Genomic DNA, 24,318 nt, shown 5'->3' on the forward strand with positions numbered 1-24,318 from the left:
AAGAAGTAAAGAAGGTCATTCATTTTGTTTAGGGAAATATTTAACAAGAAGAGATAATGGATATAAACATACCAGCATACCAAAATTCATAAAACAAACCTTGTGGACATAAGAAATCACATAAGCAATAACACAATTGTAATGAGGCACCTCAGTACCCCACTGCTACAGACTGCCAGATCAACAAGACAAAAAAAGATATATCAGAGCTGAATCAAATCTCCAAATAAATGTGCTTCATACATATATATAGTCAAATAAATGTACTTCATATTATATAGCACTAATAAATGTACTTCATGTACATTTATGTACAGTACAAATAAATGTACTTCATATATATACAGCATTCCATGCAATGACAGCAGGATATACATTATTCTCAGCAATGCATAGGACTTTCCTCCAAATAGATCACGTTAATTCATAAAACATGCTTAAGTTAATGCAAAAGTATCCTATGTATATTATCAAAATTATCCTAAATATATTATCAGCTCAAACGTCAATGAAAATCAAACATAAACAGCAAAAGAAACCACAGTACTTATGTAAGCATAAGGTAATAAAACATTGCCCTTTTGAATAATCAATGGGTCACCAAAGAAATTGTAGTTTACGTGGTGTATACTTTGTGATTTCCATTTTATAAATTAATTGAATAAATAGAAAAGAATTTGATAAACCTGTAAATAAAAGCAAAATTCTTGGTTGAGAAGCTTTATTTTCAGCCTAGAAGGCTGCTGTGACAAGGTTGTACTTTATGTGAAACATCTGTCATGAGTTAGAGGGATATTTTTTTTCTTCTTTGAAGTAAAAATGTAGCTTTACAAATTCTCTAATATGCTATTTGGTAGTTAATATTACTTTATTGTATAAAATGGATTTTGCAAATAACTTTGATGGAGAATATTTTTTTAAAATAGAGGTTTCTATTTTTCAAAATGTACTTTTAGATTGGATAATATATAATGAAGATTATCAAGGTACAAGACTCATACTTCTCAGAATTCAGTTTGGTCTTTAGGATCTTAGGAATGAAAATGGGAGATTTTGGATTTAAATTAATTTAGGGATAAAACCTATAGAAACCTTATACTCAGAGAAATTATTTGAATGAAAGCACCCACCACTTTCACTGTATTATAAATGTCTTAATTATATAATATTTAGGTAAATTGCATTAAATTGATGTACAAAGAAGCTAAGGCAAAAGAAAGTTATTCTTTTCTATATTTATTCCTGTCTTTCTCCACTTTTCAAACTACATTTTAACTTTAAAAATAGTATATATTTTACAGCTTGAATTTTTTAAGGATAGTTATAATCCCATCCTAGGTAAATGCCTGAAGAATATCAACGCAAAATGTTATAAAATTATTTAATATTGTGACCTTATATCAGCCCATTTAAATTGTACTTACGAATATATGTTATAATAATCTGAATTAATTTAAAGTTGAAAGAAAGTGTTTGCTCAGCTTTTTTTAATCTTATAGAGTAATTTATTTTATAATCATTGAGTCTTTAGAGTCTTCGAGGGACTAATGAAATGTATAAAATGCACTTGTATAAATTTTTGTCTGTGAACCTAACACTACACAATTACATGTAAGATTTTGAATGTATTTAAATTATATTCCCATTGGATTGTAAATACTGTCGAGTACATATAAGAAAATATTAAATAATATTAAACTCCTATCCATATTTACTATTTAATCCTACTAGATACCAAGAGTGAATTGAAAGATCAACACAATTTCTATTTAATTGTAATATAAAATTTTGAAATTGTGATGTGTGGCTTAGATGTTCAGTAGAAAGCTATCTATGTTTTCTTGCTTAAACACTTGATTGTTAACCAAAACGCATTACTGAGGATTTTTTTTTTTTAATATTGATGGCTAAGTAGTTTATACAGATAATTAAAGAAGCACTTCAATTTTCATTACATCCTTAAATGTACTCTCTTTTCAATCTAGATTATGTTTAATGGAGTCATTTGCATGCACTTTCCACTGATTTGGAGTTTTCTTTGCAAACAAACTGGTATTGTAAAACTTACTGACTTACTTTCAGCATATTTCCTCATTTTATTGGTATATTTAAATGTCAGTGCCATAACAACTGTACTTTAAAAAATTCTTTATTATAATCAAGGGTTTATTATTATTCTATTTATATCATAATAGAGAAGATGAAGTATAAAGGCTGGATAAATATAGACATTATTAACTTAATCTTTTAAAATTTACAATATTAAAAATACGATCTTGAAAATATTCAATACTACATTTTTCTCACTTGGTAGACTAAGCCATTTTTATAAACATGTATATTCCAGTATCTAGAATATAATAATGGCATTAAAATATTATTTATTAATACTATATTATATCTTTTTTGTTTTGTTTCTGTCATTGTTTTGCATATTATTTATATTAATTTCATTTTTATTCTTGCAAAATATTATTTGCTTTTTCTAGTAAATTTTGATGGGCTACTTTTTGTGATTCTAGGGCATGTATAGAGAAATGCACTCCATAAAATATTTCTAAATAAAATAGAAGTCATATTACAGTAAATTCAATTGAAATTACCAATAAAAATTTACTACTTCATTTAAATCATAGTGTAGACTGCAGCTGCCTATGATTTATCTGAGCCAAAATATCCAATTTAATTGAAAATAGGTGTAAAGTATGTGTAGAAATCATCTACAACCTTTCGCTTTATTTGGAGAAAAATGTTTTATATTGCAAATGCTATACCCTTCTGCTCTACCCCACAATTTTTAACACCTTATATATTTTTGCTTTCTCTGCTTCTTTTTTATTTATGAATCTGGAAATATAGTGATTCCTAGGTATTCTTTTGATTCTTGACTTCACCCTCATGAAAAGAACACTTTATAAGAGATGTTATACATGACTTTTTTCTCAAGATCTCAAATAATATTTGTTTACAAACCTTTTAAATATAGAGATAGATATTACAACCTTATGAGCAAATATTTGTGTCAGAGATATTTATTAATAATTCAGATATACATCCAGTATATGACAACAATGGATGTTGTCATCATTTAATAGAGAAGTCCTTAGCCTTCTGTGTATCAATCACCTGAAGTTTGCCTTATTTAAATCATATTTTAAAAGTTAATCCATCTTAACAAAATATCATGGAATGACAAGATTCTCATACATTATTTTTATGAGATTTCTAATTTATTTAGAAGTGATTACAGATATGTATCAACGATGCTGAATATTTTGAATTCATAAGCTTCAAATATTTTTGTACATCTGTAAGTGTAAGGACATTTTTGATGAACTAAAATGGATCTAAGATTTGGGATTAAATTAAGGTAGTAGAGTACTTACATAGCACATGTGGGACCTGGATTTGATCCTGAGCACTCCAACCAACAACAACAAAAACCAAAAAGAATCCAATGGGTTTTACTTTTTGATATTATATAGAACTTTAAGAAGTTTAATAGAAACACAATGGTACTTTGATCCACCAACTTAATTCATTTAGAATTCTTGTTACAAACTGAACTGGATGAGAACTGAATCAAATTCAATGGTTAGCTTCAATGTAGATCTTATGGGAAAATGTGATTCGGGTCTTGTCCTATTTGGTTTGTGACCAAAATTTTGGAAAGAGTGCAGTTAGTGAAAAGAGGTAGTATTGTACCAAAATTTTACGTGATGCAAATTAAATGTAAATAATGAGGCTATTATGCCATTATAATAAAACTTTATTATAAGTATCATGTGCTATTTATAAGAAGTGCCAAAATATCCTAACTTTTCGTAGTTTCCTAATTTTGAGTGTTAAGGCAAATTATGACTACTAAAACTTATGAACTTGTTTAAGTAAAGTTTCTTGGTAATATTAACAAAACCATTATGTTTTAAAATTATTTTATATTGTTATGGCTAAAAGAAAATTAAATCATTATGACACATTTACACATTATATTATTTATTGCAATGTTCATTTTACCTTTGTAAATGTATATAAAATTCATTTTGGAAAGTAATCATTTAGAATGAGATCATGAAAGGAATGAAATGAGATAATTAGAAAGTTAATATGAAATAGGTTTTAAGGTTAAACTAAATGACTATAAATGACTATGATTCCTTTAAGAATGTTTTGCTTTATAATTTCACATTAATATTATTTCTTCAAATGTTTTTTTATTCATCTAGGCAAAGAGATAAAGTGACAAATAATCACCTTGAAACAAATTCTAAGTGCATGAAGTGACATTTTTTTTTATAAAACCCAATGTGCTGTCTTAATTTGTGTTAATTCTTCTTTACTTACACCTTCCAAGAGAAAGCTCAGTGTCCAGAAATATTTTAGAAATATTTCCAAAGTGAACATATGCTGTTACCCTATTTTCTGAACTCTGTTAAGCAGAAAAGTAATTCTATCACTGCATGGGAAATGTTCCCTTTCTTTTTTCAATTTGTCTTCAATTGATGATCAAACATCTGGTGAATGTTTAAATTTGAAAAGTTGAAAAAGCATTACATTAAAAGACATAGTGCCAAGAACAATGGGATAAATATTTATAGGGATGGGCAATGTTGCATTTTGAGAAGAAATAATGAGAATGGATTTTTAGTGTAATAAATTTTTCTTTAAATTAAAAAAATTCAGCATATTTTTCAACCACACTTCATTGATCAATTGGTTATGGCAATTTCTGTCAAGTAAAATATTATGGTGAATCCAAATGTACCGTACCCACCATTTCCAAAGAAGTCTGACCTCTGGCTGTTTTCCCAAATCAACATGACCATAAACGTTAAGTATAACTTTTAAAAAGTTAATATAACTTTAAATATAACTGCCCAGGACAGTACAACAGAAGACATTCATTAAAGAAGACTTCTGGAATTGTTTCAGAAAGTGGCAAGTACATGCGGTAAGTGTGTCTGAAGGTAGGGGGAGTATCTTCTTAATTATTCATCAAGGTGGAGTATTTTGAGGAGGACTGATGGCAGTGTGTCTTTACTTGTAATAATTTTAATGTAAGCATTCACTGTATTTGGTGATTACACCCTATATCTTCATTTGTCAATTATCAATAATGCCTTCCCATTCTGAATTTAACTGGATCTTATTAGCTTGCAAACATCAATTGATCAAGGTCAATTTATTAGTTGGGAAGGCAAATGCTGATTAATTATATTTGAATTCCAGTTAAGGAATCATTCCATTGTATCAATTTATTTTATACTATTTTTCAGTCATATGTTACATACAAATATGCTTTTGAAAGCGAAATAGTGCTTAGAAAAATCCATGGATCCTATGCTTAACAAAAATATGTTAGTCAAAGTTTGCTTTTGTAAAATTGCATGTAGTTAAAATCTTGGGCCAGGGATTTAGCTCAGTTGTTCTGCCACCTGCCTGGCAAGTGCAAGGTCCCAAGTTCAATCCCTGGTACCAAAAAAAAAAAAAATCTCAAGATTGGCATGTTGTATTTATTTCCCATCCTAATGAATCTACAAAACTTAATGATACTTTTACAAGTTAGTGCATTTTCTCTGATTAAATAGCTCCTATGCGATTATAATAGTTCTAGAAAAATGGTACTTCTTTGTATTTCTCAAGGTACAAACTTCTGAAAGAAAAAATTAACTTGGAGATAATTGAGATTTTACCAAAACTTTAGCTGTAAGAGTTCCTTGTTTTTCTCTCATGAATTTGGATTGACTGTAAATAGGAATAATAGGACAAGTGACTGTACTTCACTTTAGATGAAGAGTTACATTGTTATTCACCTGGAACTAACACATTCTTGTTGTTACTTGGTTTTTTTAAGGTGGATATTATTTTTGGCAGGCCTGTAAATCTGACATTCATCAGCATGTAAGAATGCACAGTCACCTTCTGTTTGATTTTGGTTTTCTTTATCTATTTCTGACCTATAAAGAATAATGCTGGGGTCAGGGAGGGATTTAGCTCAGTGTTGCCTCAGCCTGCCTTGCAAGCACAAGGACCTGAGTTTGATTCCTGGTACAGAAAAAAATAAAAATAATAAAAAAAATAATGCTAAGTCACTGTAAATTAATGCATAAGGAGAAACTGTGATGAAATTAAATACATTCATATAAATCATGCCACTCCTAATTGTGTTCATAATGCACTAAATAACACCCTAACATAAGAACAAATGATTGCAAAAATTATTAGTAAAAGCGCATAGTTTGTTCTTTGTCAAAAATATATTTAATTTGTAGTTTAAATATCATATGTTTGTGAAAACTTGGGCAGAATTTTTTATCAGGGCTTACATACTACATTTCTCTCACTCTAATAAAAAATGTAAAATTCTCTTTTATTTAATAGGTGTATGTGACTTTTTCTAATACTATTTTAATAAAAAGTTTTATTGTGTTATGTTACCAACTTAATAACTTTGCATCTTTCTTTATTTCTTTCTTCTGCTTTGGTTATATTGACAAGCTTAAAACAAATCCTTGAGTATAATACAATGTAGTACTTTATATGTGTAATTTTATTGAACTTGCTATTTTACTCCTTCTTGTTCCAAAGTTCTTAGCTGAAAAACTCATAGATATTATATTATTTCTGTACTATGTTTTAAACAAAACCCTAAATAGGTTTCAGGTAACTTCTCTGTAAGTGTAAATTGTGTTTATTACAGCATCTCCTTGATACAGGAGAAAAATGCAGCAGTTTATTCTTAGGTATCATATTTTGTCTTCTCTGTAGCATTCTAGGTGGATATACTGACATGTTTGAAGTGAGGTCTTCCATGTGTCCTTCTCCCCCAATTTTTAGTTTGCTTACTGGAACTATAAAATTAAAACAATGTGTATCTGTCACTGGGACTTAAATTACATACCTAGTTTTCAAATAGAGGTGAGAGTTTCAGGATTAAAAAGTAACAACTAATGAAATATTTTAAAGTCAGATCTCTGTAAGAGATAATTACCTTAGTGAAAACAAATTAACCATAATATTCTCAATTACAATCAGTGAAATTGAAAACTTAATTAAAAATTTACAAACAAAGAAAAGCTCAGGTCCTGATGGCTTCACTCCTGAATTCTATAAGATATTTAGAGAAGAACTACGGCCACTACTCTTTAAACTATTCAATGAAATTGAAAGGGATGCAATGCTTCCTAATTCATTCTTGGAAGAAAGTTTTACGTTGATTCCAAAACCAGGGAAAGACCCAATCAAAAAAGAGAACTACAGGCCAATCTCCCTAATGAGTATAGATGCAAAAATCCTCAATACGATTCTGACAAACAGAATACAGAGGGTTATCAAGATCATACACCCTGACCAAGTTGGATTTATCCCAGGGATGCAAGGATGGTTCAACATACATAAATCAATAAATGTAATCCATTACATTAACAGAGTCAAGGACAAAAAACATATGATCATCTCAATAGATGCAGAAAAAGCATTCAACAAAATTCAAAACCCATTCCTGATTAAAAAAAAAAAAAACCTGCAGAAAATTGGAATAGATGGTCTTTATGTGAACCAGATTAAGGCTATCTATGAAAAACCAACAGGCAACATCATACTAAATTGTCAAAAAGTGAAAAACTTCATGCTAAAATCAGGAACAAGAAAAGGATGTCCACTAACACCACTCCTGTTCAGTACAGTGCTGGAAACATTAGCCACAGCAATTAGACAAGAGGAAGAAATTAAAGGAATAAAAATAGGAAAGAAATAATTTAAGCTGTCATTATCTGCTGACAATATGATACTCTACATAGAAGACCCAAAAAACTCTGCCAAAAGACTTCTAGACTTAATTGACAGATTCAGTAGAGTAGCTGGATACAAGGTCAACACTCAAAAATGAATAGCCTTCTTGTACACAAATAACAGACTCACTGAGAGAGAAATTAGCGAAACAATCCCTTTCACAATAGCATCCCAAAGAATGAAATATTTAGGAATCGATCTAATGAAGAAAGCAAAAGACCTCTACATTGAGAACTATAACACTCTGAAAAAAAAAAAAAAAAAAAGATCTAAGAAGATATAAAAAACTGTTAAGACATCCCTTGTTCCTGGGTAGGAAGAACGAGTATAGTGAAAATGGCTATACTGGGCTGGGGATTTAGCTCAGTGGTTCCGGCGCCTGCCTCCCAAGTGCAAGGTCCCGAGTTCGATCCCCACCCCCCAAAAAAAGAAACAAATGGCTATACTTCCAAAACTGTTATACAGATTCAATGCAGTCCTGATTGAAATTCCAACAGTATATTTCACAGAACTAGAAAAAAAAAAAATCCAAAAATTCATTTGGAACCAGAAGAGGCCTAGAATAGCAAAAGCAATTCTATGCCACAGAGACATAGCCGGGGATATCCCAATCCCCAACTTGAAACTATACTATGAAGCTACTGCAATAAAAACAGCATAGTACTGGCAAAGAAATAGACCCAAGGATCAGTGGAATATATTAGAGGATGCAGAAACAACTCCAGACATACTCAGCTACCTCAACTTTGTCAAAGAAGCCAATCATCCTCAGTGGAGGAAGGATAGCCTCTTTAATAAATGGTGTTGGAAAAATTGTATTTCAACCTACCAAAGATTAAAACTAGACCCATATCTGTCACCATGCCCTAAACTAAAATCGAAGTGGATTAATGATCTAACTATTAAAACAGAAACATTAAATTTGCTGGAAGATAAGTTAAGTAGAACTCTTGAAGATATTGGCATAGGAAAAGACTTTGTGAACAAATCCTCAATAGCACGGGAACTTGCATGAAGAATAAACAACTGGGATCTCATCTTTTTAAAAAGCTTCTGCATGGCAAGAGAAGCCAACAACAGCTCTAAGAGACAACATACAACGTGGGAAAATAATTTTACCAGCTGTTTGTCACACAAAGGTATACAATCTAGAATATATAAAGAACTTTAAAAAATCAGACCCTCCCAAAAGTAAAGACCCAATTCAAAAATGAACAGACATTTCTCAGACAAAGAAGTAAAAGCAGCCAATAAACATATATATATATATATATATATATATATATATATATATATAAAAGTTCAACATTACTAGTCATTCAAGAGATGCAGATGAAAACAACACTGAGATTCTACCTCACCCCACACAGAATGGCTGCTATCAAGAAATCAACCAATAACAGGTGCTAGCAGGGGTGTGGCGAGAAAGGAACCCTTCTTCATTGTTAGTGGGGGTGTTGACTGGTACAACCACTGTGGAAATCAGTATGGAGATACCTCAAAAAACTAGGACTAAAGGTCCCATTTGATCCAGATATTCCCCTGCTAATCTCCCAAAAGGATTAAATAAATCATAGCACAGCGATATAGCGATATATGTGCACCCATGTTCATAGCAGCACAGTTTGTAATAGCTAAAGCTTGGAAACAGCCCAAATGCCCATCAACTGGAGACTGGATAAAGAAGATGTGAGTTTTTTTTTTTAATAAAATGGAGTACTACTCAGCCATAAAGAATGAGAAACTAGAGACATTTATAGCTAAATGGATGCACATTGAGGCGATACTCTTAAGTGAAAAAAATAGGACATATGTGTAAATACCAAATAGTTTCTCTGGTATGAACAACTAAAAGTGTAAATAAGAATCAAAATATATAATTGATATTGTGAAATAGGAAGGGAAGTTCTAAAGGAGTAGGGGAAGAGGGAGGAGTAGGGGAAAGGAAAGAAGGGAAAAGAAAAAAATATGAGAAATGAAAAAAAAAAATGGAAACAAAGTCTTTGTGAATAGGGAAGGTGGAGGGGGTGAAGGGCACACAGGTAATGGGGAAAAAATAAGAACCAATATACATCATGTATAGGTACAAGATCCCAATGATGAATGTAACTGTATTATATCCTACAATGTACCAATAAATTTAATGGAAAAAAATCATTTTAAAGATTACAAAGTTTTGTAAATTTAAGAAATTAAGAGAACTTATTGAAACTCAAATTAATAATAAATTGAATATAATGAGGTACAATAATTTTTGGACATAAACTGTAAATAAATTTGTGAGTAAATTGAAGATATATTGAAAACTATAAAAGTTATACAATATAGAAAAAATGGCCTAATATATTAAATATATTTTGTTGAGACATATGAAAGAACCATATATATGCAACATTTCCTAAAAAGATAAAAGAACATAAATACAGTTCCTAATCCTTTCTAGAATACTACTTTTTTGAAGGTGAAAAACTAGGTAAGTGAATTAGCAAAAAAATTAACAAATAAAAACTGTAGGTCATGTTGGAAAAAAGGCTTATGAAAATATATGAATAATTAAATGGAAAGGAAAAATGTAGATAAGGAAACTGAAAAAAATCTTTAATTTTCTGAACATAAAAATACAAAAAAAAAGTAGAAAAAATTATATGCTCCTACCTAAAATAGAAAAATAAAATCAGTCAGTATAAATGCCATTAAATAATTTGCTAACAATTTATCAAAAAATAAAAAATACATAATTAGAGAAATTCTGGATATTGTTAGGAAATAAACCATCAGTTTTTCCACCTAATATGCTAATCTGATGATTTTCAATTATCTATCCAAAAGAAAGAAACTATGTTGATATAACGTAAAAGGATTATTTTCTAAATTTTGCATTTGTAAACTCAAGCATATTTAAAATTGTAATCTTTATGGCTTTTCACAGAATATCCAACAACCATCTGTATAAATGGGTTTATGAATCTCATGAAATGAGAGTAATACTCATACATGAAATTATAAAATTTTGCCAAATTTATTTATATTAACAATCTAGTACTAATTACTTTCTCCAGAATTTTATAAAATTAAAATTAAAATATTTTGAAATATGATTCCATGTATTCATTTTTAAGCAACGAGTTTCAAACCTTGATTATCCCTGAATGATGAGCTATTATACATCATCACAACAAATTTTCTGGCTTTTAAAATTTTTCTCTAAATACACACTGGTGGTAAAGAATTTTCAATATTAGAAGTTAAGGTAATTTAATCTCCAAAATATAAGGTGTTTAGTTTTGACTTACTATCACAATACAGCCATACCTTTCATTTAAATTAAACAAAAATTTAAAAACAGACTTTATATACTTGAAAAACAGTCATATATTTTTTAAATAAGTATTTCTTCTACCTATGTGGAAAGAAGAGTTTTTGTAAATGACATTTTGTTAGCAATGCATCATTCCTTTAATGGTGTTTCTTGGGTACACCCAAGAACATATGGCTAGTCCATGATTCATTAATGGATAGAATAACAGTTGTAAAAGTATATATTTCAGACTGACCAAAGGTACTCTCACAAAAACTCTTTTTCTTTTTTAGACATAATACCTAGCTATGTAGTTCAAAATGAACCTGAGCACTCACTATGTAGCCCAGGCTGAACTCAACCTCACAGCCATCCTCCTGCCTCAGCCTCTAGAGTGCTGGGATCCCAGCCGTGCCTAGCACAAAAACTCTTTTCATGGTGACTTTTCTTGTCATATTGCCACATTGGAAGGTATTATACATACGAACTATAAACTACACACACACACACACACACACACACACACACACAAACACACTTTTATATAGCCCCAAATGAGACATACATTTGAAAGAACAAATTTAGGTTGCCAAAATACACTTTACATGATGAAGGAAGAGCTTAAATTGTATGCAAACTCAACCCTCAATTCCCCAATAGACATTTGGAGCTTGAGAATAATTATCTAGGCCTAACAGCAAATCTGTTATTCATAGGAAGACACTGGTGCTTTTTTTGAAGACTTGCTGGACCAAGGACTCAAGCTTGATAGACAGAGATACTTGGGAAATACCTTCTAACTATATGAACATGCTTGAAAAGATTTTTTGTTTATCATGGAAAACAAGAATGTCATGATTTTGCATTGGTGGAAGGAATTTGAAGAATTTTTGTGAAGCTTTATCCATTCTGAGTATTGTATAATCATGAAGAAATAGTGGAGAAATATTATTAAAATTCCAAGCAAACTTGAAAATTCTCTTCATCCTTCTTGAATACAGACATCACTCTTTAACAGAGGAAACATAAAAGACTGCTTAAATATTCAAGTAGGAGAGGTTGTGAGAAAACAAAGATACTAGAGCCTGAGTGATTAAGTAGTCGTGCCACCAACCTAAAGAGAAAATAGTAAAAACATCAGTGATATAAAATGTTGTAACAAAAATATAATAAATGTGAATTTTGAGTGTGTATTTGAGAAGAAAATGGAAAGAACACAAATGTGAATAAACCCTTAAAAGCAGTGATTCCATATTAATATGATCCAGGAAAGTATTACTCATTTATAACTTTGTATTTACTGATTTTTAGACATTAAACAATATTATGTATTCAGCAAATTCCCTATTTACGTACATTCAAGTTGTATACTTTCACAGATACAAACATCTCACATTATCAACATCTGTAGATGCTAACAAATCATGGAAGTAGCAGTCCCTTAGATGTCAGTTGTACTGTACTGTACTACCATTTTAAGGTTACTGTAAAAATAAAAGTAGTTTATTAAAAGTATTTTTGTGTATGTTTGGCTTTTAAAAATGCTTTGCACTGTATATTTATGTCAAAGGTATATAAAGCTCAGTTTGTTGAACTTAACAAACAAATCCATTTTACATTTTCCTGGATAAGAAGTTGTTCTTAAGTCAGAGACTTAATAATATTATATTATGTTATAATCATATACCAACTTCCCACAATAAATGTAAACATTATGTACTTCAAACATGTACTAATAAAAATTAAAGACAGGGCCAGGGATTTAGCTCAGTGGTTCTGCCGCTTGCCTTGCAAGCACAAGGACCCAAGTTCAATCCCTGGTACCCCCCCCCAAAAAAAAATTAAAGACAATACATATTGCATGAACACTTAATAATGAACTTTATGTTCTATTATTTAATATTAATCTGTGATTTATAGGATATATAATATTTCACTAATTCTGTTGTTAAAAACTCTGAACTGTCGGGAATTAATAGTAATTTTTCATAATATTTAATATTAAGATCTTCTTTTATCATGGTAATTTTCTTCTGGAATCCTCACTTTATTATTTCAAAATCATGTTCACTGACCATGCACAAAATCAATTTAAATGGTTATATAGAATAACTATAGTTAAAGCAAAGTAAGACTTTAAATATGACAAATATTACACGTCATACATAAATTTGTCTATGAACAAAATCGGAGATTTCTGATAGATCTTTTCACAACAGAATATACATATCAAAATTATTTAAATTGTCAATGTTCTCTGGTGCTTTACATTTAACCCTTTAAAAGTCCATAACATTCATTTTATCTGACATTTCTGCGTAATGAATACATCCTACAATTTTTAAAATATGATCTCAGTCAAGGAAATTAAATGACAGATGGCTCTGATTCATTCTACCTTTTGAAAACAGTCAAATCTTTGTGAGAAAGTTTTTCCTCATTAACCATTTTCCTAATAAAGAACTCAACTATAAGTAGGTACATTTTTATCTACTAAAGTAACATGATCTATGATGTCAAGTATAAAATGTTCTTTTAGTTAAGAACATTCAGTTGGACCCTTCCAGAGCCTATTATGCATTTGTATTTTCCTGCAGCAACTTACAAAATTTGAAATGTGCAGACTTGCTCTGCCTAGCAGAGTAGACTAAACCCCACAGTGCCCCAACAGAGCCTAGTTTAGATAAAGCTGCACAAAGACACTTATTAAAATGTAAGTTCTAGGCAGGTCTTCAGTGTTCATTTCCATTAACTTTACTAAATAAGTAACTTATTTACTAACTACTAATTAAGTTATTTTTAAGAAGTAAAAAGTTTGATACAGAGAATGTGATCAAAACATAGTATTCAAGGGAGCACATTATGTTAAAAATTAATGGATTAATCAAGTGCAGAATAATTTTGAGATGTGTTTTATTGCCTCTATTTTTCCATTCCAAAAAGACACCATCACATTAGGGGAAGCAGAAAAATAAGTGGACATATGTGAGTTTTCAGTGAAAAATTCGCAACAGGTCCCTCATCTTTTTTGTCTGCAAGTTATGCATACCAATATTTTATAAGCCTTTGTGTAAAATAGTTACGGATTGAGACATAGTTCTTGGTTTACTTTTGTTTTACAAATCACAATTATGTGATCAATTAACATTCAACAATAAGAAATTTAACTAACCAACCATATACTATTATAGATATGTGTCACTGTTAGTAATACTACTTAAGAACCTATGTTTGGCCAAGGGAGAGTCTATTTCATTGTTACGGTACCATATTCTAGTAAGTCTCTCCTTCAGCCTCTGGCTTTAAAAATTTTATAATTACTTATATACTTGTTAATCATATAAAGAAAAGTGTTGAGCATTTAAAAATAAACTACAAACTTCCACTCTGAACAAGGTATGTTATAATGTCCCATAAAACAGAATAATGGGGGTTTATTTTACAGACTATCATCTCATATTGTAGAGAAAAATGACAGACTTCTACTAGTCAAAAATGAGTCTGAAAAATTATTAAGGTAGGGACAGTCCATTTTTTTACTAAGGTGTCTTTTCATATTGCTATGATGCATGTTTATTTGAAAATGTATGCACACTTTCAATGCACATTCTTGTACATATATAGATACTTTTTTCTGTTTTTTATTAATATATTTTATTAGTACATGTTTGCAGTACATAATGATTATATTTATCGTGGGATCATGGGGAGGTTGTACATGTACATAATACATCTGTTTTATTAAATTATTTTATTGGTACATTGTAGGTAGACAACACAATTACATTTCTCATTGGGAATTGTACCTTTACATAATGCATCTTGGTTCTTATTTTTTCCCCATTCCTAGCCCTCCCTTCATGCCCTCCACCCTTCCCTATTTACAAAGACTTTATTTTCATTTTTTCCATTTCTCATCATTTTTCCCTTCCCTTCTTTCCTTTCCCCTGCCCCTCCCAATACCCCTACCCCTTTGGATCTTTTCTTCCTATTTTGCATTATCCATTATTCATTCTAATCATTGGCACATTTTAGGTATACAATATAATGACATTCATCATTGGAAATTTGCAACTTTACATAGTCTCTCTTGGTTCTTATTTTTCACCCTTGCCCAGCCCTCCCTTCCACCCCTCTATTCCTCCCTATTTACAAAGATTTTGTTCCAAATGGATTAAAGGTCTAAATATTAAAATAGAAACTCTGAAACAGCTGGAACAGAGGTTAGGTAGAACTCTTGAAGACATCGGTGTAGGAAAAGATTTTATGAACAAAACCTCAGTTGCCCATGAACTAGCACAAACAATCAACAAATGGGATCTCTTCTTATTAAAAAGCTTCTGCACAGCAAAAGAAACCACCAGCAGTGTGAAGAGACAACCCACAATGTGGGAAAAAATCTTCACCTGCTCTTCCTAAGACAAAGGTCTACTATCTTGAATCTATAAAGAATTTAAAAAGATCAGACCTCCCAAATTTAAAGACCCAAACTGAAAATGGGCATCTGAAATGAACAGACATTTCTTAGACAAAGAAGTAGAAATAGAAAATAAATACATGAAAAAATGTTCAACACCACTGGTCATTCGAGAGAAGCAAATGAAAACAACGCTGAGATTCCACTTCACTCCAGAAAGAATGGCTGCTATCATGAAATCAACCAATAACAAATGCTGGCGGGGCTGTGGGGTAAGAGGAACCCTGCTCCACTACTGGTGGGAGTGTAGACTGGTGCAATCACTGTGGAAATCAGTATGGAGATACCTTAAAGAACTAGGACTGGAAGTCCCCTTTGACCCCGCTATTCCACTGCTGGGGATCTTCCCCAAAGAATTAAAAGAATCATACCACAGTGATATATGTGCACCCATGTTCATAGCAGCTCAGTTTGTGATAAGTAAAACTTGGAAACAGCCCAAATGCCCATCAACTGGAGACTGGATAAAGAAAATGTGGTTTTTTTAAATAAAATAGAGTACTATGCAACCATAAAGAATGAGAAACTAGAGATATTTATAGCTAAGTGGATGCACATTGAGGCGATACTCTTAAGTGAATTAAATAGGACACACATGTGTAAATACCGAATAGTTTCTCTGGTGTGAGAAACTGAAAGTGTAAAGGAGGACTAAAATGTATGATAGGTAATGTGAAACAGGAAGAAAAGGGGCAAAGGGGAAGGAAGTGGGAGGGCTAGGGGAAAGGATAGAAGGGAATGAGATTAATATGAGAAAATATATAGACACTTTTTAAAAAGAATCTAGTAAGTACTCCATATTTTTTTATTTTTCTAATACATCGTTTATGTTCAATTTAATAACTATTATAAAAGTGCTGTTAAGATACATCTTGTTTTTATAGGTATTATAAAATAAACATAATAAAAGAGAATATTGAAAATGAGTTGCTATTAAAAACAGGTGTCATCTATACAAAAAATGAGACATAATACTGGAAAATACAACTTTAAAAATTTTCATGATTTAACTGCCTACACAGGTTCTGTTATCTAGAAAGTTTTAAATTAATGCTGTATTTCTAGTGGTCAAGTGCTTAGAATTGTTACTTAGCTTAACAGAGCAATGTTATTCTGGCTTCTCTCCTTAAAGGTCCCTGAATTTTGCCTCATAGGCAAACTTAATCATGAAACTGTTTCAAAAATTTGTTCTGACTGAAGAAATAGTTCTTGTTAAATTATCTCAATCATGTCTGTTCAACTCCACTGATCACCCTCCTCCCTAATAAAAATAAATAAATCTTTGTTGCCACTGCATTGGGGAGCTTTCCCTTTATCACAAAAAATAACTAACAACTACCTTCAAAGGAGAAATGTTTAATTTTGCTTATGGTTACAGAAGGCTGTGTCCATAGCTGGCTGGCACCAAAGCATAGACATCATGGTGGAAAGACACAGTGGACAAAAGCTACTTGGTTCATGGTGACTGAGAAGAAGGGCAGAAGAGAAGATGGAGACAGTGACCAGACATAGAACCCAACCTATACCTACATGGCCCATCCAGACACACCAAAAGTGTGTTTTACTAACACCCTCTGCAGCTCATAGCAAATCAAATTGATATTTAAGGTTAACCATCACAACTACTCTTGTCAACCCAAATCTATCTCCTTAAGACAAACTTAATCTCTAAATAAAAGAATAACAATGTCATATATCTACCTAACATAACTGTACCACACATCACTGAAAACATGCTAATTGCTCCCTGACATCTCAAAAGTTTCATTGTTCAGAAAATCCAAGTCAACATCACCTCTGAGGTTCAAGGCGGACTCTTAGCTGACAACACCTACAAAAGTAGCTTATGTTATACCAAGATACAATGAACAGGGTAAACATTTTCATCCCAAAGGATAGGAATAAGGCCATAGAGAAAAACAGGAGCAAAGCCATACCAAAACCAGTAAGTCAAACATTTATTCCAAAAGATCTATGTCCAGAATGAATATTGGGTACATTGTGGAAAAATGAGTGTCAAAGCTCTTGGTCTGTGCCATACCTTGCTGGTTGCTCCACCCATGGCCTATATTTTAGGATTGTGCTGTTCCCTGCTTGTGCCTTTGCTCAGCAGACATTCCAAGTTCCTGCTATTTCCAAAATCTTCTGCTCTCCATTGCATCTTCAGCTTCATCCTCACAGGTTCACCAACCCTCCTTTCAGGAGCATACTGTCTGCCCATTTAGGCCTTATGTTGAAATCTGGGTGTAAACATCTCTGACTCCATAGGTCTTACATTCTGCATGCAGGTAAAACTAGCAATAGAAGGGTACTTTCAAGAATTGTGCCCAGCATGAGCAGTAGCCAGGCCCCTTTGGACCATGCCCAGGAGCAGCCTCTATGTTCCTGGTGAAATGAATCCTGAGAAACCAATTAACTAGGCAAATCTTATGGAGCATGGCACCTAAAGGATCATTTCTCAAAGGAAACATTTATATTTTGCTCCTTTGAGCCTGCCATAGGTTGGGGTCTTGATTTCTGAGATGCCCTTAATGCATCTGTCTTGTTTTCCAATTTCAATGTATTTAGTTTCTTTTTCATAGCACTAATTTCTTCAAAGTCTACATCTTTAGTCCCAACTTTGCTTATAGTTTCTTCGAGACAAAAATTTAAGTTTTTCACATACTTCTGCTCTACTTTTGGCTCCTGAGACTCAGTATACACCTGGCTAAAAACATACAGTAGTACTCAGGCCAGAGGTTGAATGCTGTGCTGTCTTGCAGTTTCCTCTGTCATACCCATTGGTCAGCCACCTTTAAAACTTCAGCATCATACAAAGTCTTAGGACATAGCTAAAAGCACACAAATTCTTTGCCATTGTAGCATGCATAACCTCTTCTCTAATTCTCAATACATTCTTCATTCCCAAAGAAACTTCATGGTCCTGGCCTTTAACTTCCATATTCCTATCACCACTCCGGTCTTCTGAGATTCAACCAGATTTACCCATCAAGTACAACTTACACCATTGCAAGGTTTCTCTCGCTTCTATCTCTGAACCTTTTAAGTTCTTTCACTCAATTAGTTCCAAACAGTTCTGATCCACACTGTCGTGTATAGTCACAGCAATTATCCCATTTCTCTGATACCAATTTTCTGTATCAATCAGCATTCCCATTGCTGGTACAAAATATCTCAAACTTGCAAATTGAATAAAAAAGGATTTTACTTTAGCTGAAACTTTCCGAGAATTCAGTCAATAGTCAGCTGGCTCCAAGGGTTAAATATTTTGGTAAGCATACATGGTGGACCAAAGATTCTCAGTCCATTGTTGCCTGACTGGGAAACAGACCAGTGGAACAACACCAGAGAGGAATGTCTAGGGAAGATATAGACCACATGTTCACAAGTCTATGACTCATCCAGAAATACCCCCAAAGTCTGTTTTATTAAACTCCTAAGCAGTTCCCAAGCAAATCAATTGGACCAAAAAGATTGACCATCACAGTCATGCTTACCCACCTCTGTTTTTAAAATATGTTATCTGTGTCCTTTTTAGAGGTTTGCAGATCCTGTGGAAGGACCATTCTCCCTGTTGTAACTGACTTTTTAAATAATGTCAATTCTTACATAAGCCCATATTTGTTTGTATTAACAGTGCCATTTTGCATTCACACTAATGCTTATTATAATAGTTAGAAAGAATTTGAGACAACTCATTAAGTATGAAAGACATAAATGACAAAATATGTAAATAGCTGAATATGTTCTATTTTGTCAAAATTAAATATTCAGCTTTGGAATGAGGTATTTAGAGAATGAAAACTACTAGTCTTTGCTTATATCCCACTGTTATTGTTTGTGTCTAGATGTCCTCACAAAGCCTCGTGTGATGATAAGGTCATGGAATTTTTTCAGAGGTGGCTGAAATTAGAGTGTATGAACTGGAATAAAGGGTGTATGATTAGTAAATCAGTCCACTGATTGGTTTGGCACCACACTAATACTCTTAATCTGGACAAGTTTAAAGGGTTAGAAAGACACTCTTAAGGTCCCTTGTTGCCTTGCTACTTTTAGTCCACCGTGAACTGTTGCCCCTCTACCATGTGCCACCCAGCCTTGGAGCCAGCTGATTATGGACTGAGGTCTCCACAAACTGTGTGCTAACTAAACCTTCCCCTTTTTAACTTTGGGTGTTGGGTATTTTGTCTGAGCAATGAGCAAAGTAACTAACATCAATAAACCATAAATCACGACTGTAGTGCTATATATAATTCAGTGTTAAACAATTAAAGATAAATTAACTTCAGAGAATAAGAACAACTGTATTTAAAATACTCAAAATCTACAAAAAGAAGCAAAGTCAAAGGAATCTTACTAACACATTTTGGGGCTAGAAAGTGTTTTAAATAATATGAAGATTATTTAATGACACTGTGCAAGTGCTCTTCTTTTTCCCTACGGAAAGATAAGAAAGAGTAGTAGTGATATTTGGCTGCACAGAGTGAGAAGGATCTAAATACTATTCAAATGGAATATAGTGAAATCATGATGAATATTTTGGTTCAGAGGACTGAAAGACTAGGATTTTTTTTCCCCCTAGATACTTGCTTCAATAATGATTTTAGGTTAAAAATAACTTAATTGAATAGTTCGTACAAAGTAATCCTTTCTCAAACTTTTGAAATGGTATATCACTTTTCAAGTGGAATTCTTTTCATCTACATTTTAATTTTAAGTCCCCAATGGAGAAATGCCTGTTATAAGGAAATATCAATAACAATTATTAAAGAGGGATAAGGTTCCATTTTAAAGAGGGTAGTTACATATGAACAAAACAAAGTAAACCATGTTTATTATTCAGATGAAGCTACTTTCATTTTCTTTGACATAATGCACTCTTATTGATTATTCACCTTAAATTACATCTCATCATTTCCATCTTGAACAGTAATAGTGTCATCATCATTAATGAATCTCTCATATCAAAAACTGTACACCTGCTGCTTTCCATCTGCTTTTCTTACTCTTTCGCCTTACTGGGGCACCTAAGAAAATACATAATATATCAAGTTCAAGCTCCTACTATAACAAGTTCTCATTTTCCTTATTGAAGTCAAAGAAATCAAGTTATTTTACAAAACAGGAAACAATTTGCTTTTGATATCTGCAGAAATCCTGTCTTGGGTTTTATTGTTCACATTGCTTTAGAAGATACAAAAAATACAAAACAATGTAAATCATGGTGATTTTTTTGGATTTTATAAATTACATGCCTTTTTAAAATAAAAATGGACAAATAATCAACAGTACTCTGCAACACTGTAGCACAAAATGCTTGTTTCTAAAGCTGCAGATACAGAATTGCCTTAGATGTTTCTACTGAAAATTCTGTTATATGTTGTTTTACTTCAAATTTCTCTATAGTTTAATCAGTTATGTTTGATTTTACAATTTCTATATTTTATAAGATGATGCGAAGGATACCTTTGCAAACAATATTTCACTTGATTTGGATGGATCATTATTTTTGTAGATTTTATTGCTCTTGGAATAAAAGTGAAGGTATAAACACAATATATGCATACTTTCATACTATTTTATTAAGGCATGGATAGAATATTTCATCATATTTTGCTCTTAAAGACAGATAAAGTGAGGAGTGATAATACAGTACTTCTTTACATAGGCAGTTCAATCAAACCATCCCCACCTCTCCTAGTTTCTTTAGTAAGGTACTTTAAATTTTATGAAAATATATCATGAGTATAAAAATAAGTGTATTTCTATCAGTGTTTTTGACTCATATGTATACACAGTTTTTTACATTATTCCATTGGAAAAATCATTTTTCTTATGCATATGGAATTGTTCATCTGGTAAAAGTTTAACTACACGAGGAAAGTATGTTTTTCAATTTACTCACTCTTGTCACCAAAATAAATTGTGGTATTAAATCCCGACCTGATTTTCTTGCATCTGTTTTTTTTTTTTTTCCACCAAAAGATTTGAAATGCCAAATGTTGGCTCTCCAGTAGTATAATCAGAAAAATCTCTGGATGAAAAGAAAATGGAGTAGAGGGTGGGCCAGAAGTGCCGCTCCTTGATAGGGGCTGTTCATGGCGGTCCCGGGGTCCTCAATGTTTTTCCCAGTTGAGATCCTAAATCTGTCTGAAGCTAGGACAGCAGAGCTTGAGGTTCTTGCTGGTATGCAATGACTGTGTATAAACTGGTGGTGGTTGGAGCAGGTAGTGTTGAGAAAAGTGCACTGACAATCGAACTAATCCAGAACCACTTTGTTGATGAATATGATCCCACCATAGAGGATTCTAATCAAAAACAGGCGGTTATAAATGGTGAAACCTGTCTGTTGGACATTCTGGATACAGCTGGACAAGAGGAATACAGTGTCATGAGAGACCAATACATGAGGACAGGCGAAGGCTTCCTCTGTGTGTTTGCCATCAATAATATCAAATCATTTGCAGATGTTTACCTTTACAGGGACCAGATTAAGCAAGTAAAACACTCGGATGATGTACCTATGGTGCTGGTAGGAAACAAGTGTGATTTGCCAAGAACTGTTGATACAAAACAAGCTCATGAACTGGCCAAGAGTTACGGGATTCCATTCATTGAAACCTCAGCCAAGACCAGACAGGGTGTTGAAGATGCATTTTACACACCTGTGAGAGAAATACGCCAGTACAGAATGAAAAAGCTCAACAGCAGTGATGATGGGGCTCAAGGTTGTATGGGGTTGACATGTGTGGTGATGTAACAAGATACTTACAAAGTTCTGCCAGAAAAGAGCCACTTTAAAGCTGCAATGATACCCTGGTCCTGACTTCCCGGGAGGAGAAGTATCCCTGTTGCTCTCTTCATCTCAGAGAAGCTCCTGCTATTTCCCCAACTCTCAGTATATGAGGACAGTCTCCACTTGAGAACTTCTCAAAATAACTACCTCCTCATTTAGTCGTCTGACCAGAGAAATGCACCTCTTGCTAATTCCCCAGTAGTTTTCTGCCCTGGGCTCTCCCCAACAAAAACAAATACCTCTGCCACCCAGGTTTTTATCCAATAAGCAACTCATGCTCTGAAACAGAACCAAGACAGAACTGTAGACATGAAATTCTGTTAAAAAGTTTTTGGGCTCTAAAGTAGCAACTGCTGGTGATCTTTCTTTTCCTTTTTATTTTTGAACGTGGGACCTATGTTAGATTTTGGAGAAATGTTGTGAAGTACTGTTTTGCCAAGAATATAATTATGTTGCTCATTGGTTGGTTTGTAGGGTTATCAGCTATATTTTACAACTTGGCATCTGCTCTGTGTTCATAAATACAAAAGTGAAGCCAGGTATGGTGGCACATGCCTATGATCTAAACCATTTGAGAGGTTAAGGCAGGAGGATCATAAGTTCAAAGGCATCCTGGGCAATTCGGTGAGACCCTGTCTCAACAAGGAATAAATTGGCTGGGTTAGTTTAGTGCTCCTGAGTTCAGTCCCCAGTACTGAAAAGAAAATGGTAAATACAAAGGTGAACACGGACTTTTGAGTCTATCCTGGTCTTCTCCATTTTATGAAATTAAATCCAACTTTGACAACAAAGTGCCTTTTTTGTAGAAGTGGTTTATAGACTTCCTTTATAGTCCTTAAGCAGAATAGAGGTCTCAACCATTATGTATGAAAATATACCCATCTATCTTTGAGGGAAAGATACACCTATATAATAGCAGATCCCAGGGCCGGGGATTTAGCTCAGTGGTTCTGCTGGCTGCCTCGAAAGTACAAGGACCAGAGTTTGATCCCTGGTACCAAATTAAAAAAAAAAAATAGCAGATCCCATTTCTTACACATATGAAGATTGTTTTCCAGAGGCCTATTTCTGGGATTTCCCCAGAAAAAGATGAAATTGGAAACAATTATAAATAATTTCACTTAATTTTTATCTCATCTCTCCTTTTTATAGGTTACTTACCTACAAATATTTAATTTATTTCTTCTAGCATATTGATAAATTTGGGTCATACCAGAAAACTTAGATTTGCAGTTATTCCAATATTGCAAAATTTGGTGATGTTGGCTTATTTTAAATCTGATTGGTGATTTTTCAAACCTCAAATATATTAACAGACAGATTATATTTTCACTATGTATATATTCTTAATGATGTATATAACTGCCCTCAGTCCCCTTCTCCATTCACTGTCAGCCCTTTTATATTTTGAGATGGGGTCTCACTAAATTGCCCAAGGTGCGCTCAAACTTGCTATCCTCCTGCCTCAGCCTCTGAGAGTGCTGCGATTATAAGCATGCTCCACCATGCCTGACTCTCAGATCAATTTTTAAAAAAATTTTCTTTATGTATAATGTTTTTAAGGGGTTTAAAACACATGCTTATAAATTAGCCTGCATTTCAGAAAACAAAAGCTGATAAATTTGTTCAAAACAAGAAATAGCCTTTGGATTGAAATTGCTATTTGAGAAAAGAATAAAATAATATAATTAACTTGTCAGTTATGAAGGTATGGAGGCTTGGTATTTTCGTTTGCAAATATTACCCTGGTAATTTTTGCTCCTTTTTGTCAGTACTGGGGAACAAACCCAGGGCCTGACACATGATAAACAAGTAGTCTGCCCATGAGCTGCATGCCCAGCCCTGGTAACTCTAATGAAAACTAGATAACTTGATGAAAGACTTAATTTTAAAATGGCAACTTTCTGTTCTTATATCTAAGTACTTAGAGGTCCTTTGTCTCCTAATATGAATTTT

General features: G+C 32.6%; 1 pseudogene; it reads left to right on the forward strand.

Annotated features, from left to right (window-relative positions):
- The first annotated feature begins 21,759 nt into the window (after nucleotides 1-21,759).
- LOC101697730 (GTPase NRas pseudogene) lies at nucleotides 21,760-22,636 on the forward strand (annotated as a pseudogene).
- Nucleotides 22,637-24,318: the final 1,682 nt, after the last annotated feature.

The sequence above is a fragment of the Heterocephalus glaber genome, unplaced genomic scaffold (genome assembly GCF_053883595.1).
Source record: "Heterocephalus glaber isolate CG9 unplaced genomic scaffold, H.glaber_assembly_v1.0 deba00001538, whole genome shotgun sequence".
In the NCBI taxonomy this organism is placed as follows: Eukaryota; Metazoa; Chordata; class Mammalia; order Rodentia; family Bathyergidae; genus Heterocephalus; species Heterocephalus glaber.